Here is a 17,186-nt window from a genome sequence, read left to right on the forward strand (position 1 = left end):
GCCAACGGAATGGGTGGAGGTACCGTCACCTGTATCTGCTGGGCCCCTACTGAGACGTCAAAACGGTTCCTGGTTTGTCTATCTAATCTCTCTTTCAGTGCGGCTGTCTTGGCTCGGGAAGTGGCTAGCTCCTGTTGTACCAGGACTAAGGCCTGTAGTACATCATCCAAGGTAGCCATCTTCGAGAAAAATCCTGATCGGGAGGAGAATGTATTCGTGGGTACGTGATTCTGTCACGATGGTCTCGCTCCTCAGGATCAGAATGATGCTCTAAGGGGTCCACCTCTTGACGTCACCATTCTCTGGCTAATATAAACATATACAGAGCATGGAGCAATCAAGCGAGGGATAGGGTTAGGAAGGGAACAGCGGTGGATAGGGGACACCTGTAACAACATAAGTAAAACGTTAACAGATCATGAAATCCTCGCTACTCTCATACATTTTTCGTTACAGGTTTAATCCATACCATGAAAGACAGCGATACTCGGGGACCCCTTTTATCTCTCTACGGCAAGATGCTTCTCTCACCTCAGATATTGTCTGAACCTGTAAACCAAAGCATACCATTAATTCTTTCAGTCAACAGAACCATCCATCATATTGTGTATTTCTCAATCCGCATACATACCCTCTTTCAATCACCCTAAACGGAGACACAGCCAGGCCCCAAACCACCTTGGACTCCCATGGGTTGAAGGTTCATTGAGGAAATAAGGCTGGATCAAAAGAACCAATAACTGCTATTCCAAACTACAATCCTTAATGGCTAATTAGCACAGTGCAGTGTTCCTTGTAGGAAAGTAACCTGGAGTTAACCAAAGAAAAATAAAAAATCAAAGTCACAGACTTTACTGCTCTCCGTGAACACAGAGTTCGAAAAGAAAACCTTACCAGGTCTCCCAGAATCCCAGAACTCAAAAGGGCTGAACTATCCTCCAAAAAACCACTCGGATCAGGAAGGAGCAGTCGGTAACAGAACCACAGCAATTAATTACTCGCAACCACGAGCTGTCTGTTTCCAGAGAAGGCAAAAGATTCCTACTCCGTCGAGCAGAATGTTGAATGACGGCAGTAGCTTCCAAAGCACAACGAAGCGCCGCCAAGGTCTCCCCCCCCCCGCAGCCGCCGGAGGAAGAAGGTAATTAGCAACCGGAGCGTTCGAACCGAGCCAAACGCTAATCACTATCTCTTCGCTTCTCACTGAGAATGCTAAATCCAATACACGATGTCTGCCGCAGGCAGAAACAAGGAAAATGAAACAGAGGCGTTTCACGCTCGCCCGAGCGGAACGCCAACCACAAAATCTTCGCGCCTCCCTAATGGGCGCCAATCCAAGGACATACGAGCAACCTGGACTGCGGGTACAAATCGTCGGCTCCCACAGGCGCTACAGTTCAACTAGAATCACGTACGTCGCTCCCTGCGAGTCACGTGACTAAATACTCCTAGTTCCACCCAGAAGGCCTTCTGGGAGATGTAGTCTGGTCTGTGTCAACATCGTTCTGTAGGCACAATCTGTCAGGTCCTGACAGTACGCCCTCCTCCCAAGTGCCTCCTAGCACCCGGTTTACCAGGATACCGGGAATAGAACATCCTCACCGCCCGAGGGGCATGGACACTGGAACAGGGCTCCGACTGATAACCCTTCCATGATATCAGGTACCAGAGATGTCCCTGGCGGTATCTGGAATCCAGGATACGTCGTACCTCATATTCCAATTGGCCATTTCTCAACACAGGAGGAACAGCTTTGCGACGGGTGCAGGCAGCGGGTTTCAACAAACTGCAATGGAACACCGGATGGATCCTCAAAGAAGCAGGCAACTTCAGTTTATAGGCCACCGGATTGATTATACGGAGAATCGAATATGGACCTATGTATCGAGGGTGGAATATGCTGCAATAGCGGAAACGTAGGTCTGGGTGGACAACCATACCTTGTCACCCACCTGATACCGAGGACCCTCCTGCCGATGAAGATCAGCCCATTTCTTGTAGGAGGTCTTAGCTTTATCCAAAGAACATTGGATCCGGCGGTGTGCTTTCAGTAGAGCCTTCACATGGGCTGACACGGTTGGTTGGTTTTGCACGTCTCTAGGGATCACCAACGGCAGAGTGTTGGCATGATATCCGGTATTGGCCCGAAACGGGGTCTCTCCAATAGAACTGTGCCACGCATTGTTATATTACAGTTCAGCCAACTACAGTAATGACACCCACGATTGTTCTGCTTCCTCCGCGTAACATCTTAGGTATTTTTTCAGAGTTTGGTTCAGACGTTCAGTTTGTCCATCCGTCTGGGGAATGGAAGCTTGTGGACAAAGCACTTTCCATATGAAGCGCCCTGCACCACATACCCCATAAGCGAGCAACAAACTGAGGACCCCTGTCAGAAATGATAACTCCAGGAATCACATGTAAGCCACATGGGTTAGAAGCAGCTGTGCGGTTTGACTTGCCGTCGGTAGGTTTTTGCAGGGGATAAAATGTCCCATTTTTGTCAGACTGTCAATGACCACTAAGGTCGCATTGTAACCTTGGTCGGGAGGTAAACCCACTATAAAATCCATACTGATTGACTGCCAGGGTTGAGACGGTGTGGGCAGCGATATGAGTTTTCCTTTGCTCTTGGTCTGAACCCCCTTTGCAAGAGCACAGATCTCACATTGGCCCACCCACTTTTCAATGTCCTTTGCCATTCCCTCCCACCAGAACTGACGTTGGATGAGATGTAGTGTTTTCTTATATCCGGGATGTCCTGCTAAAACAGAGTCATGGCACCAGTTGAAAGCCTTCAACCACAGCAAGTGAGTGGGTGGGTATAGTTTGTTGTCGTACATCGGGATGCCATGTTTGAGGATGCGAAGAGCATTCCGTTCTGACCATGCCTGCCACTGTGCCCTGGATTGATGTCCGGTGACTTGTCAAGGAAATGGTCTACTGTGACCGCACATATGACTCTATCGGGCTTAATGATGGCTCTCTGAATCTCTTGTTGGGAGGAAGCGTTTTCATGTTGTCTGGATAACGTATCCACTTTTCTGTTGTCTGTGACCTAGTTTAGGACACCCCCCGTGCCGCACGGCCACCAGCTGCTGCGTGTGCCTCCCGCCTGCCTGCCTCGCTGCCCCGGCCGCCGCCGTGTGACCACGCCCCCTGCCACCGAGTGGCGTGGTCTCCTACGGTGTAGCGCTGTGCTCGCCTGACCTGCAGGCTCCTGTTCCCCGCTATCTCGCCGTGTGCCCCTCTGCTTTATTGTATCTTATTGTGTATTTATTTTGGTTTTTTGCCTGTTTGCCTGCTTGCCTGTATCACCCCCCGTCTCCCCCCTACCCGCTCCCCGCTTCCCGCCACCGCCGCTAACCACGCCCCTTTTTTCTTTCTGTACCCTCCCCGCTCCCGCCTCCCAGCTGCTCCGCCCACCCTCGCACTTGGCCATATATGGCGACCGTGCGACGCAGGTGAGTGTGACCTAGTTTAGGACACCCCCCGCGCCGCACGGCCACCAGCTGCTGCGTGTGCCTCCCGCCTGCCTGCCTCGCTGCCCCGGCCGCCGCCGTGTGACCACGCCCCCTGCCACCGAGTGGCGTGGTCTCCTACGGTGTAGCGCTGTGCTCGCCTGACCTGCAGGCTCCTGTTCCCCGCTATCTCGCCGTGTGCCCCTCTGCTTTTTTGTATCTTATTGTGTATTCATTTTGGTTTTTTGCCTGTTTGCCTGCTTGCCTGTATCACCCCCCGTCTCCTCCCTACCCGCTCGCCGCTTCCCGCCACCGCCGCTAACCACGCCCCTTTTTTCTTTCTGTATCCTCCCCGCTGCCGCCTCCCAGCTGCTCCGCCCACCCTCGCACTTGGCCATATATGGCGACCGTGCGACGCAGGTGAGTGTGACCTAGTTTAGGACACCCCCCGCGCCGCACGGCCACCAGCTGCTGCGTGTGCCTCCCGCCTGCCTGCCTCGCTGCCCCGGCCGCCGCCGTGTGACCACGCCCCCTGCCACCGAGTGGCGTGGTCTCCTACGGTGTAGCGCTGTGGTCGCCTGACCTGCAGGCTCCTGTTCCCCGCTATCTCGCCGTGTGCCCCTCTGCTTTATTGTATCTTATTGTGTATTCATTTTGGTTTTTTGCCTGTTTGCCTGCTTGCCTGTATCACCCCCTGTCTCCTCCCTACCCGGTCCCCGCTTCCCGCCACCGCCGCTAACCACGCCCTTTCTTTCTTTCTGTACCCTCCCCACTCCCGCCTCCCAGCTGCTCCGCCCACCCTCGCACTTGGCCATATATGGCGACCGTGCGACGCAGGTGAGTGTGACCTAGTTTAGGACGCCCCCCGCGCCGCACGGCCACCAGCTGCTGCGTGTGCCTCCCGCCTGCCTGCCTCGCTGCCCCGGCCGCCGCCGTGTGACCACGCCCCCTGCCACCGAGTGGCGTGGTCTCCTACGGTGTAGCGCTGTGCTCGCCTGACCTGCAGGCTCCTGTTCCCCGCTATCTCGCCGTGTGCCCCTCTGCTTTATTGTATCTTATTGTGTATTTATTTTGGTTTTTTGCCTGTTTGCCTGCTTGCCTGTATCACCCCCCGTCTCCTCCCTACCCGCTCCCCGCTTCCCGCCACCGCCGCTAACCACGCCCCTTTTTTCTTTCTGTACCCTCCCCGCTCCCGCCTCCCAGCTGCTCCGCCCACCCTCGCACTTGGCCATATATGGCGACCGTGCGACGCAGGTGAGTGTGACCTAGTTTAGGACACCCCCCGCGCCGCACGGCCACCAGCTGCTGCGTGTGCCTCCCGCCTGCCTGCCTCGCTGCCCCGGCCGCCGCCGTGTGACCACGCCCCCTGCCACCGAGTGGCGTGGTCTCCTACGGTGTAGCGCTGTGCTCGCCTGACCTGCAGGCTCCTGTTCCCCGCTATCTCGCCGTGTGCCCCTCTGCTTTATTGTATCTTATTGTGTATTTATTTTGGTTATTGCCTGTTTGCCTGCTTGCCTGTATCACCCCCCGTCTCCTCCCTACCCGCTCCCCGCTTCCCGCCACCGCCGCTAACCACGCCCCTTTTTTCTTTCTGTATCCTCCCCGCTGCCGCCTCCCAGCTGCTCCGCCCACCCTCGCACTTGGCCATATATGGCGACCGTGCGACGCAGGTGAGTGTGACCTAGTTTAGGACACCCCCGCGCCGCACGGCCACCAGCTGCTGCGTGTGCCTCCCGCCTGCCTGCCTCGCTGCCCCGGCCGCCGCCGTGTGACCACGCCCCCTGCCACCGAGTGGCGTGGTCTCCTATGGTGTAGCGCTGTGCTCGCCTGACCTGCAGGCTCCTGTTCCCCGCTATCTCGCCGTGTGCCCCTCTGCTTTATTGTATCTTATTGTGTATTCATTTTGGTTTTTTGCCTGTTTGCCTGCTTGCCTGTATCACCCCCCGTCTCCTCCCTACCCGCTCCCCGCTTCCCGCCACCGCCGCTAACCACGCCCTTTCTTTCTTTCTGTACCCTCCCCACTCCCGCCTCCCAGCTGCTCCGCCCACCCTCGCACTTGGCCATATATGGCGACCGTGCGACGCAGGTGAGTGTGACCTAGTTTAGGATACCCCCCGCGCCGCACGGCCACCAGCTGCTGCGTGTGCCTCCCGCATGCCTGCCTCGCTGCCCCGACCGCCGCCGTGTGACCACGCCCCCTGCCACCGAGTGGCGTGGTCTCCTACGGTGTAGCGCTGTGCTCGCCTGACCTGCAGGCTCCTGTTCCCCGCTATCTCGCCGTGTGCCCCTCTGCTTTATTGTATCTTATTGTGTATTTATTTTGTTTTTTTGCCTGTTTGCCTGCTTGCCTGTATCACCCCCCGTCTCCTCCCTACCCGCTCCCCGCTTCCCGCCACCGCCGCTAACCACGCCCCTTTTTTCTTTCTGTACCCTACCCGCTCCCGCCTCCCAGCTGCTCCGCCCACCCTCGCACTTCGCCATATATGGCGATCGTGCGAACGCGCAGTGGGAGCGCCGATTGTGCGCCGAAGGCGCGCCAAAGGTAAGCCCGTCTGCGCCCGTCCGCGCCTGGACCGCGCCCAGCACCAGGACCCCTGGCCCCCACCGACGGAAGACGACCCGACTATCCTACAACGCCACCGAACTCATCGCACTCAACACCGTCGGGATCCCTGGATGCTACCGAGCCACCCCGAGGCGCACCCACGGACCCTTCAGCTGCCACGCCTGCAAGTTCACCTGCATCCGGACCTGCCCCACACCAGCACCCGCAAAGCCGAACACCAGCAGCACCCACCTCAAGTGCATCCTGCTCAACACCCGCTCCGTCCACAGACACGCCGTCGAACTCTGGAACCTCCTCGACACCACAGCTCCTGACGTCGCCTTCCTCACGGAAACCTGGATGAACGACTCCTCAGCGCCCGACATCGCCATCGCCATCCCAGAGGGCTACAAGATCACCCGAAGAGACCGCGTCAAACAGACTGGAGGAGGCATCGCCATCATCCACAGGGACACCATCCACATCACGACCAACACCGACGACACCCTGAAAACCGCCGAACACCTACACTTCCAGATCCGCACCGACCCGAAGACCACCCTCAGAGGCACCCTGATCTACCGACCCCCGGGACCACGCACACAATTCAGCGAGGACATCGCCGACTTCGTCAGCCCGCATGCCCTCCCCTCCGCTGACTACATCCTCCTGGGAGACCTCAACTTCCACCTGGAGAACAACAACGACCGCAACACCACCACCCTGCTCGACAACCTCGCCAACCTCGGACTCAAGCAGCTGGTATCCACCCCCACCCACCTCGCCGGACACACACTCGACGCCGTCTTCTCATCCAGCAAAGACATCGCCTTCAGCCACGCCACTGAACTCCACTGGACGGACCACAGCTGCGTCCACTTCACCTTCAGAAGAACGACGATCCACCACCACCAGCAACCGGTTGCTCGAAGAAGCTGGAACAAGATCACAGCCGACCAGCTCGCCGCTTCCCTGAGCCAGCATCCCCCCGCCAGCTCAGCGAACCCCAGCCAGGCCGCCGACAACCTCACGAAGTGGATCAGCAACTGCGCGGACGAACTCGCCCCACTGAGGACCCCGCCCAGCAGACCCGGCAGCAAGAAGGCCCCATGGTTCACCGACGAACTTAAGAGCTCCAAGAAGAACTGCCGAACCCTCGAGAAAGCTTGGAGAAGGGAACCAACACCGGACAACAGGACCGCCCTCAAGCTTGCCACCCGAAAGCACCATCAACTGATCCACGCCACCAAGAAAACTGCTTTCAAGGACCGGCTGGACAACAATGCACACAATAGCAAGGAACTCTTCAACATCGTCAAAGAGCTCTCCAACCCCAACGCCGGAAACAACGACATCACCCCATCGCAAGACCTCTGCAACTCCCTCGCCTCCTACTTCCACAACAAGATCACGGACATACACAACAGCTTCAGCACTCAACCGACGCACGCCACGACCGAACCACCGCCCCCCACCACCACCCTCCGCGCCTGGACTCCGATCAGCACCGAAGACACCATCCGCCTGATGAACTCCATCCATTCCGGATCTCCGACCGACCCCTGCCCTCACCACGTCTTCAACAAGGCCGACGCGGTCATCGCACCCCACCTGCGGGACATCATCAACACCTCCTTCGACACCGCCACCTTCCCGGAGAGCTGGAAGCACGCCGAACTCAGCGCCCTACTCAAGAAACCTACAGCGGACCCCACCGAACTCAAGAATTACCGCCCCATCTCGCTCCTCCCGTTCCCAGCCAAAGTCATCGAGAAGACCGTCAACAAGCAGCTGGCCGCCTTCCTCGAGACGAATGGATCCCTCGACCCCTCACAGTCTGGCTTCCGAGCCAACCACAGCACCGAGACCGCCCTCATCGCTGCCACCGATGACATCCGAGCCCTGATGGACAACGGAGAAACAGCGGCCCTCATCCTCCTAGACCTCTCCGCGGCATTCGACACTGTCTGCCACCGCACCCTAGTGCAGCGCCTCAGCAACATCGGAATCCAGGAGAAGGCACTGGAATGGATCATCTCCTTCCTCGACGGAAGAACACAGAGAGTCCGTCTACCACCGTACAAGTCAGAGGCCACGAAGTCATCTGCGGCGTCCCTCAAGGATCCTCGCTGAGCCCCACCCTCTTCAACGTCTACATGAGCCCCCTCGCGGCCATCGCACGCCAACACAACCTCAACATCATCTCCTACGCTGACGACACCCAGCTGATCCTCTCCCTGACCAACGACCCCGCCGCCGCCAGAGCCAACCTCCACGAAGGGATGAAAGACGTAGCCGAGTGGATGACGACCAGCCGCCTGAAACTGAACTCAGACAAGACGGAAGTCCTCATCCTGGGTTCCTCGCCCTCCGCCTGGGACGACTCCTGGTGGCCCCCCGCCCTAGGCAGCGCACCCAAACCGACAGACCACGCACGTAACCTGGGCTTCATCTTGGACTCCTACCTCACCATGACCAGACAAGTCAACGCCGTCTCCTCGTCATGCTTCAACATCCTGCGCATGCTACGGAAGATCTTCCGGTGGATCCCCACCGAGACCAGGAAGACGGTCACCCAGGCCCTCGTCACCAGCCGACTGGACTACGGCAACGCCCTCTACGCCGGAACCACCGCCAAGCTCCAGAAAAGACTCCAGCGGATCCAGAACGCCTCAGCCAGACTCATCCTCGACATCCCACGACACAGCCACATCTCCGGACATCTGAGAGACCTTCATTGGCTCCCCGTCAACAAAAGAATCACCTTCCGCCTCCTCACCCACGCACACAAAGCCCTACACGATCAAGGCCCTAGCTACCTCAACAACCGCATCAACTTCTACGCTCCCAAACGACATCTCCGATCAGCCAGCCACGCCCTCGCCGCCGTCCCCAACATCCGAAGAACGACAACAGGAGGAAGGTCCTTCTCCTACCTGGCCGCCAAGACCTGGAACTCCCTACCGACCGACCTGCGCCTGACCCTAGACCACCTCTCCTTCAGGAAGAAGCTCAAGACCTGGCTATTCGAGCAGTAGCAGCACTCCCCCCCCCTAGTGCCTTGAGACCCTCCGGGTAAGTAGTGCGCTATATAAATGCCTGTGATTGATTGATTGATTGACCCTGGGCGGAAAGTAATAACGAAATCATACTCTGCAAAAAACAAAGTCCATCGCATCTGACGCTGTGAGAGATGCCGGGCCGTCTTCATGAACTGCAAGTTCCTATGATGGAGTAGACCATTATAGTATGTCGTGCCCCCACAAATAGGCCTCCACTCCTGGAAAGCCTTTTTGATGGCTAGAAGTTCTTTTTCCGCCACCGTGTAGTTGCCTTCGACTGAGTTCAGTTTTTTGGACAGAAAAGCCACCGGATGTAGTTGACCAGTCTGTTTGTCTCTTTGGGACAACACTGCCTCTATAGCCACATCAGAAGCGTCTGCCTCCACTACAAAGGGCAGATCGGTGTGCGGATGCTTTAGGATTGACGCGGTACAGAAGGCTCTCTTCAGTTGATCGAAAGCCTCCATAGCTTCCGGTGTCCACACAAAAGGAATACCCTTTCGTAACAACCTTGTTACCGGAGAGGCCAGCTGAGAGAAATGTGATATAAATCTCCTGTAATAATTAGAGAACCCCAAGAAACACTGCACCTCTTTCACACTTTTGGGAACAGGCCAGTTCTGCACCGCCTCTACCTTCCTTTCTGCCATGCGAAACCCCCGGGGATTCAGCATAACCCCCAAGAACTTCCAAAGCACAACTAAGCGCCGCCAAGGTCTCCCCCCGCAGCCGCCGGAGGAAGAAGGTATTTAGCCAGCAGAGCGTTCGAACCGAGCCGAACGCTAATCACTATCTCTTTGTGTCTCACTGAGAACGCTAAATCCAATACACGATGTCTGCCGCAGCCGCAGGCAGAAACAAGGAAAACGGAACAAAGGCGTTTCACGCTCGTCCGAGCAGAACGCCAACCACAAAATCTTCGCGCTTCCCTATTGGGCGCCAATCCAAGGACATACGAGCAACCTGGACCGCGGGGACAAATCGTCCGCTCCCACTGGCGCTACAGTTCAACTAGAATCACGTACGTCGCGCCCTGCGAGTCACGTGACTAAATACTCCTAGTTCCCCCCAGAAGGCCTTTTGGGAGATGTAGTCTGGTCTGTGTCAACATCGTTCTGTAGGCACAATCTGTCAGGACCTGACAATTGTTTAGCGTCTTTTGTAAGCCAGTCTGGGTACGAGACATAATCACAGCATCGTTCGCATATAACAATGCTGAGATACGGCGATTACCTATTTGTGGGAAGTCTTGAGCGTCTTTAAGGAGTGCCTGCCCTAAGCCGTTAATATAGAGATCAAAAAGGAAGGGGGCTAGGACACAGCCCTGCCTAACCCCCCCTCCTAATAAGGAAAGAAGCAGTACACTCTCCTCCCAGGTCAAATCGGACACGTGTTTTAGCTCTGTTATAGAGATGACGGATAAAGTAAATTATGTTTTTGTCAACCTCCATTGCCTCTAAAATATCCCAAAGCTTTGAGTGCCTCACGCAGTCAAAAGCGGCCGTAAGGTCGATGAAGACTAGAAACAGGTTTCCCTTTTTGGCCCTGGTATACTTCCCCATGAGAATCGCTAGATTTAGACTCTGCTCCACAGTCCCCTGTCCTTCGTGGAAACCATATTGGATGTCAGATAAAATGTGAGTTAATTCTGCCCAGAGCTGGAGACGTTACAAGATGATACGACCCACCACCTTAGCCATAGAATCTAATAAGGAGATGGGCCTTTAGCAGGTGGGGTCTTGACGGTCCCCCTTTTTAAAAATGGACACTGTAATAGACTCCTCCCAGGTTGATGGGAAAGCTACCTCACAACTAGCATTATTTATTTGCGTAATTATGGGTGTCCAAAGGGTCACATTGGACTTGTAGAGATCCACTGGGATCCCATCGGGACCCGATGCCTTCCCACCAGCACTTAGGGAGAGTACCCTGCTTACTTCATCAACATAGAAGTGTAGATCTGGTGACTGCATATTAACTCCGGAGTGCTCAAAATCAGGGACCTGTGCGTTGAGGTTGCTATCATATATCCTGCAGAAATGTTCAATCCATTGACCCTCTGTAATTGATACTTTGATTGTTGGACCCCAGCTGGAGACAGAAATGGAGTTCTAACCGCTTTCCAAAAAGCGGCGCCATCTTTCAATTGTGAGGCTAAGGTAAGCAGCTCCCAGGCTTCATTTCTGAGAGCATTTTTCCTTTCTGAAAGGGTCAATTTATAGTTTTTTCTGGGCTGTCTGATTTTAACAATATCCTTTGGACTCATATGCAACTCATGCTTCAGGGTGGAAAGTGCGCGAGTGCAGTAGGAGTCAAACCACCGCTGGGGGCTAACCTTTTTCCACCTTGTTTAAACATTACTTCCCTACACGCTGCCACTATCTCTTGGAATGATGATAAAATGCTCTCAGGGGATGCTATTTCATTCAGGCACATGTCAAATGCCGATCTACACCTTGTAAGTAGTTGTTTAGTTACTACTTCGGGATCCAGCATATTCTAGTGAAGGGTATATCCATTCGCTTTGGCAAGTTTTAAATTAGCTAAAGCCTCATCTACAGCCTGGTCATCTCTACCTTGTCTCCCCATAGGGACAATGACAGTGATACATAGAGGGAAATGATCGCTGACTGAATTCGTACCCACTGAGAAGGTGAGGAGTCTGGAAGCAAACATATTTGAAAACAAAATATAATCAATAGTGGAGCCAAAGCCCCTGCCATTAAAAGTCGGTGGCATCACAGCAGGGTCAGTACATAGATCATTTGCAAAGCCCAGGTCTACATTAAACGCGAGTTCGTTAAAGGATTCCCCTGTTTTTGAGTGGCAGAAGTGGGTATTACTTACACCGTCTTCTTCATTATAACCACATACCCTGTCATCCTCAACGGTACACAGAGCACAATTGAAGTCCCCGCACATAATAACTATTCTATCAGTGCTGTTTGCTTCATAGAGGGTTCTCAGTTCATTATACAATGTATTAACCACCTTAGCGACGCAATCAGATGGAATATTGTTATAAATGTTGACCAGTATCATGGAATATGAGGCAGTCAATACAAAAATTAGCAATTGATAATAAGCGGATTAAAAGTGAGATTAGATATTATTAAGATTTAGCTTATTCAATACATATATACAGAGTCACAAAAAGGGGGTGGGGTCGCACACTACTCACACACCGGCGGTATCGCCCCTAAGGACTCTGGTTAATGTAGTTATGTGTTCTGCGATGCATCATCTTTCGATCTTCTGCTGTCTTCGCCATCCCTGGACACGTGTTTCGGGGTATCACCCCTCGTCAGCAGGGATAGGCCGTGTTCTGGGGTTGCCGATGGCTGCCAAATATCTGCCAGGTATAGTACCACTCAGGCGCGTAGGTGCGGGATCCCAGGCTCGTCAGCCGGCGGCTCAAGGGAGCTTAAAGTTACAAAAAGGGGGTGGGGTCGCACACTACTCACACACCGGCGGTATCGCCCCTAAGGACTCTGGTTAATGTAGTTATGTGTTCTGCGATGCATCATCTTTCGATCTTCTGCTGTCTTCGCTATCCCTGGACACGTGTTTCGGGGTATCACCCCTCGTCAGCAGGGATAGGCCGTGTTCTGGCGTTGCCGATGGCTGCCAAATATCTGCCAGGTATAGTACCACTCAGGATCGTAGGTGCGGGATCCCAGGCTTAAAGTTACAAAAAGGGGGTGGGGTCGCACACTACTCACACACCGGCGGTATCGCCCCTAAGGACTCTGGTTAATGTAGTTATGTGTTCTGCGATGCATCATCGTTAAAGGATTCCCCTGTTTTTGAGTGGCAGAAGTGGGTAATACTTACACCGTCTTCTTCATTATAACCACATACCCTGTCATCCTCAACGGTACACAGAGCACAATTAAAGTCCCCGCACATAATAACCATTCTATCAGTGCTGTTTGCTTCATAGAGGGTTCTCAGTTCATTATACAATGTATTAACCACCTTAGCGACGCAATCAGATGGAATTTTGTTATAAATGTTGACCAGTATCATGGAATAGGAGGCAGTCAATACAAAAATTAGCAATTGATAATAAGCGGATTCAAAGTGAGTCCACCTTTAGATCTACCATGGGAAACCCCTATAGCTTGTGTGTTAAAAGTTCTGTATCAATTTACATGTATTACATCCGTCAGCCATGTCTCCTGTAGACAAATATTTTCCTAATTTAATATATATTCGGACCACTGGAGATTGCCAATCTTGGTTCGTAGTCCTGATACATTCCATGAAATAAGACTACATCCAGTTTTCACAACAATAGAGGACGGACTGGTTGCCCCCAGGACAAGAGTGTTTCTAGGGTCATAACTTCTCTGCTGGTGTATTTCAGACTGTTCATCAGGTGATGCTTCAGGGGATACTTCAGAGGACTTCTGAGCCTTAAGGGCTGATCCAATAACATGGGAAGCATCCCCTGCAGTATATACAGTTAACTCATCCAAGGGTGGAATCATGGGCCAGCAATAAGGCCAATGGACCTTGACTTCAGCTACTTTAAGTTCCTTGGACAGTATTAGATTTAGGTCATCGGCTGGAGATTGTAGTGTAGTTACTTGTGTTAACGTTCTATCTCCCTGCTGACCATCCTGCCCATCAACAAGTCTGCAATGGTTTGCCTCTCGGGGTAGTCAGTCTATGTCCTCCAGAGTGTTAAAAATTTTAAAGTGATTGCTGGTTGGGATTGTGTATCTGGGGGAGGTGCCATGAGTAAACACTCTTTCCCTAGGGGTCGTTCGTGAGAAGGTAGGAGGCAGGGAGAAATACCCCAAGGGCAGTATGGCCAGCTCGTCTAATCAAACTGACCCTTTACCCACCCTATCTAGTATTAGGTGGACAAAATCCGGAGACCTAAATGACAAGACAATGCAGTCTCCTTCGAATGACTTCCTGGATTGACCCACCCAACCAATTCTACGCGCCATCTTATATACTGCGAACAATAGATTGATATTAATCCCAGTTCTGGCACTAAGGAAATGGAGTGATCTGTTACGCAGGGTTGACTAGTGTTCAAAGCTGCTAGCAGGCAGCATAGGAGCATTAGCCTGCACCAGGGTAAATGGGGTCACTTCCGGGAGTAAATGCAAGTAAGTATCTTGGTCCTGGGAGGCCATGCGAACAGACGGCCTGCTCCTCATCATGTTTGAAGGCGCGCCACACCCGTGCCGTGAACAGTCAACCCTACTTGCATTATCACTAGGTGCTGTTTTTAGAGATAAATGGTGGCCCTTATGGGAAGCAGGCACTACAATTCCATGTTCTCTATTGCCCAATTTAGTAGCAGGGCTGTGGGGCCCAGAAGGCATGGAGGAAAAACCAGGATTGAGAATTTGCTGACCCTTCTTATTAGATTCACTATTCCCTAGTTGGTTACTGGGTAAGGCAACCTCACTCCTCCTCCCGGTATTCTCCATAGGTATTTGCAAGGGGGGGGTGGAATAGAATTTTCTAGGTTCACGAACCTAGCTTCTATACAGGAAAGTTTTTGTACTACGGGCTCTAAAAGGGCAGACATCATTAATTCCAGCTTGCACAGTAAATCATCATTAATTAGATTTGGTGGGGATTCCCTACTGCCCCCTTCAGTCAGCGCTGGTGTGTTATCCTGAGGCTGCTCATTGTTGGGTTGGCAGGGTTTCCGACCTATATATTTCAGCGTAAGCTGGACTGATTTATACCTGCCCTGTCTTTACTTTTCTTAGAAGACGGTGCAAGGACATGACCCTGCGTGGTCTTGGACTTCTAGGCCCTGGTTGTAATAGGGGACCTCTGTATTATCTTGCTAGTTACCGGTAGAGTCGTAACCGCAAGGGCCGGGTCCCTGATTCCAGGGCCGTTCGAGAGGAGTGGAGTCACCTCAATCTCCTCCCCAGCAAGTGACGGCACAGTGGTGGAAAGAGCGTTACGCGCATTAGAGCACTGGGGGTCCAGAGATAGTCTCCTTTCAGTAAGCTCAATCTCATGAATTAAAACAGACTCAGCCCTCAATAAGAAAGCATCCAAGGTTCCTACAACCCCCTGCCCTGTGCTTCCCGTTTTTACTCATAACTGGTCCATAATGTCCACAATGTTCACAGTGCAAGGCAGAAAACCACAATGGGTCAGGAGAGGCAATACAACAGTACCTTATCGTAGGCTCCTACTTTGGGTCTCCAATATCCCATCTCAATGGTATGGCCCAGCCCGGCCTGCTTAGGCCTCTGATGGGCTCAGATGGGCCCGCCATTGGCCCGGGCTTCGCCCGCGCTGCGGAAGTCCGCCGCCACTTTTATGCGCCGCCTGGAGCAGATTACACGCGATGACGCGGTGGCGCTCCAGCAGCGCAAGGGATGGTGCATTTTGAAGACCCCAGGCCGCCGGTGAAATGGACGGCGTGCCGCTGCTGTCAGGATGCCTCCAACTAATGCCCCCAAAGTACCTCCAAAGTGGCAGTAATGTCAGTAGGGTCAATAACGGGCTCATATACAGTGGCAGAATGGAGGTGGGTGGGGAAATAGTCGGCGGGTCGAACAGCGTTGAACCGGCTGATGCATGCAACTGCTCACCATCAGCATTATTTGAGCACTGATCTAATTATTATTGCATTGTTCAGTGAGGAGATTGATGTATGTATACTAAATGCACCAGGCTTGTTAACTAATAAAATCCTCCAAAATCAGATAATAAGGAAGCTATTAAGAGTGCTTGCCAGATAGATGATAAGATTGATTGTACGCGCGCAGACCTCCTGAGGCGGAAAGCTGGGAGACCCATAGGATTTTTTAAAACTTGTGTTCTGTTTTTACTTGTGCTACCTGTAAGGCGCTTACTTCATCGTGCTCCCACTTCATCGCGTTCCCCCTCATCTCCTCTCGCTCTCCCACACAGCCGAGTAGATGCTGTTGTGGGGAAGAGCTAGTTTGGCCGCCATCTTGGGGGAAGCCCGGGATCGCCGCTCTAGTTGTCCAGCCACTCCCACCTCTGCCTGCATATGAGCAACATTCCCTCCCGGCCGCGCAGCGGACGCAACGGTGGCGCGCCGAAGGCAAGCCCGTCAGCGCCCGTCCGCGCCACGCCGGGCCCAGGGGCCATAACCCATGGTCCCTGTACGGGAAGTACTGTTCCTGGGGGAAAAGAAACCCTTTTCCTACAACTCTGTACCTTTCAAATGCTAGTGATTTAACATGAATAATATTCAAAATTTCGCGGTAACGGGACGCTGTTTAATTGCAGTCTCCTTAGTGTTGAGAGGTATGAACCAACTCCAGTGTTCGTCGACTTCGTAGAATCGATTGCAATTAAACAGCGTCCCGTTACCGCGAGCAGCACCAGTTTTACACCCTGGATATTATCCCAGGTCGAGCGTTCAACGTTGGAGATCCGAAACCCTGCAGCAACCAAGGCTTGGGCGCGCACATGTACATACTCCATTGATACTTCCTATCCGCTCGTTCCACTAGGGAAACAGTTGCAGTTTTCCAGACTATCGGCGCGGCTCGAAATTCAGACACGTTTATACACAGAGTTAAGCATCAGAAGGTTATCCACAACAATTCATTTTACCAGTATTTAGGATTTTTCCCCTGAAGAAGGGTACCTTCAGGTCCCGAAATGCATTGGGCACCATGTCTCCGGAAAACTGACTCTATGGAATTATAGTCACTATGGATCAGGGTTTTTCTTGTTAACAAAAGATATGACTAAACAGTGTATCTGATTTGCTATTTACTTAAAATTTAGATTACAACCCAATGTTATGTTTTACATTTTTGATGTTCTTCTGCAAAAACAATAAGGAATTGTTATACAACATGTTGAACAACTAACATATGAATTAAAATCAAAAAACTGAAAGTGAAATTTTGAATATTATTCATGTTAAATCACTAGCATTTGAAAGGTACAGAGTTGTAGGAAAAGGGTTTCTTTTCCCTCAGGAACAGTGCACACTACAAGTAGGTTCCCCCTACTTAACCCCTAAGTTTTTCACTTTTGTGTTAGCCAAACACAATACTGTAGTGCAGCACCCTTGGATTAGATAAGACGATCAGCGTTAAAATTGCACGAGTGCTCCTCAATTTTCACTTTTGCCCTGTACGG

This window comes from Lissotriton helveticus, chromosome 10, assembly GCF_964261635.1.
Source record: "Lissotriton helveticus chromosome 10, aLisHel1.1, whole genome shotgun sequence".
NCBI lineage: Eukaryota > Metazoa > Chordata > Amphibia > Caudata > Salamandridae > Lissotriton > Lissotriton helveticus.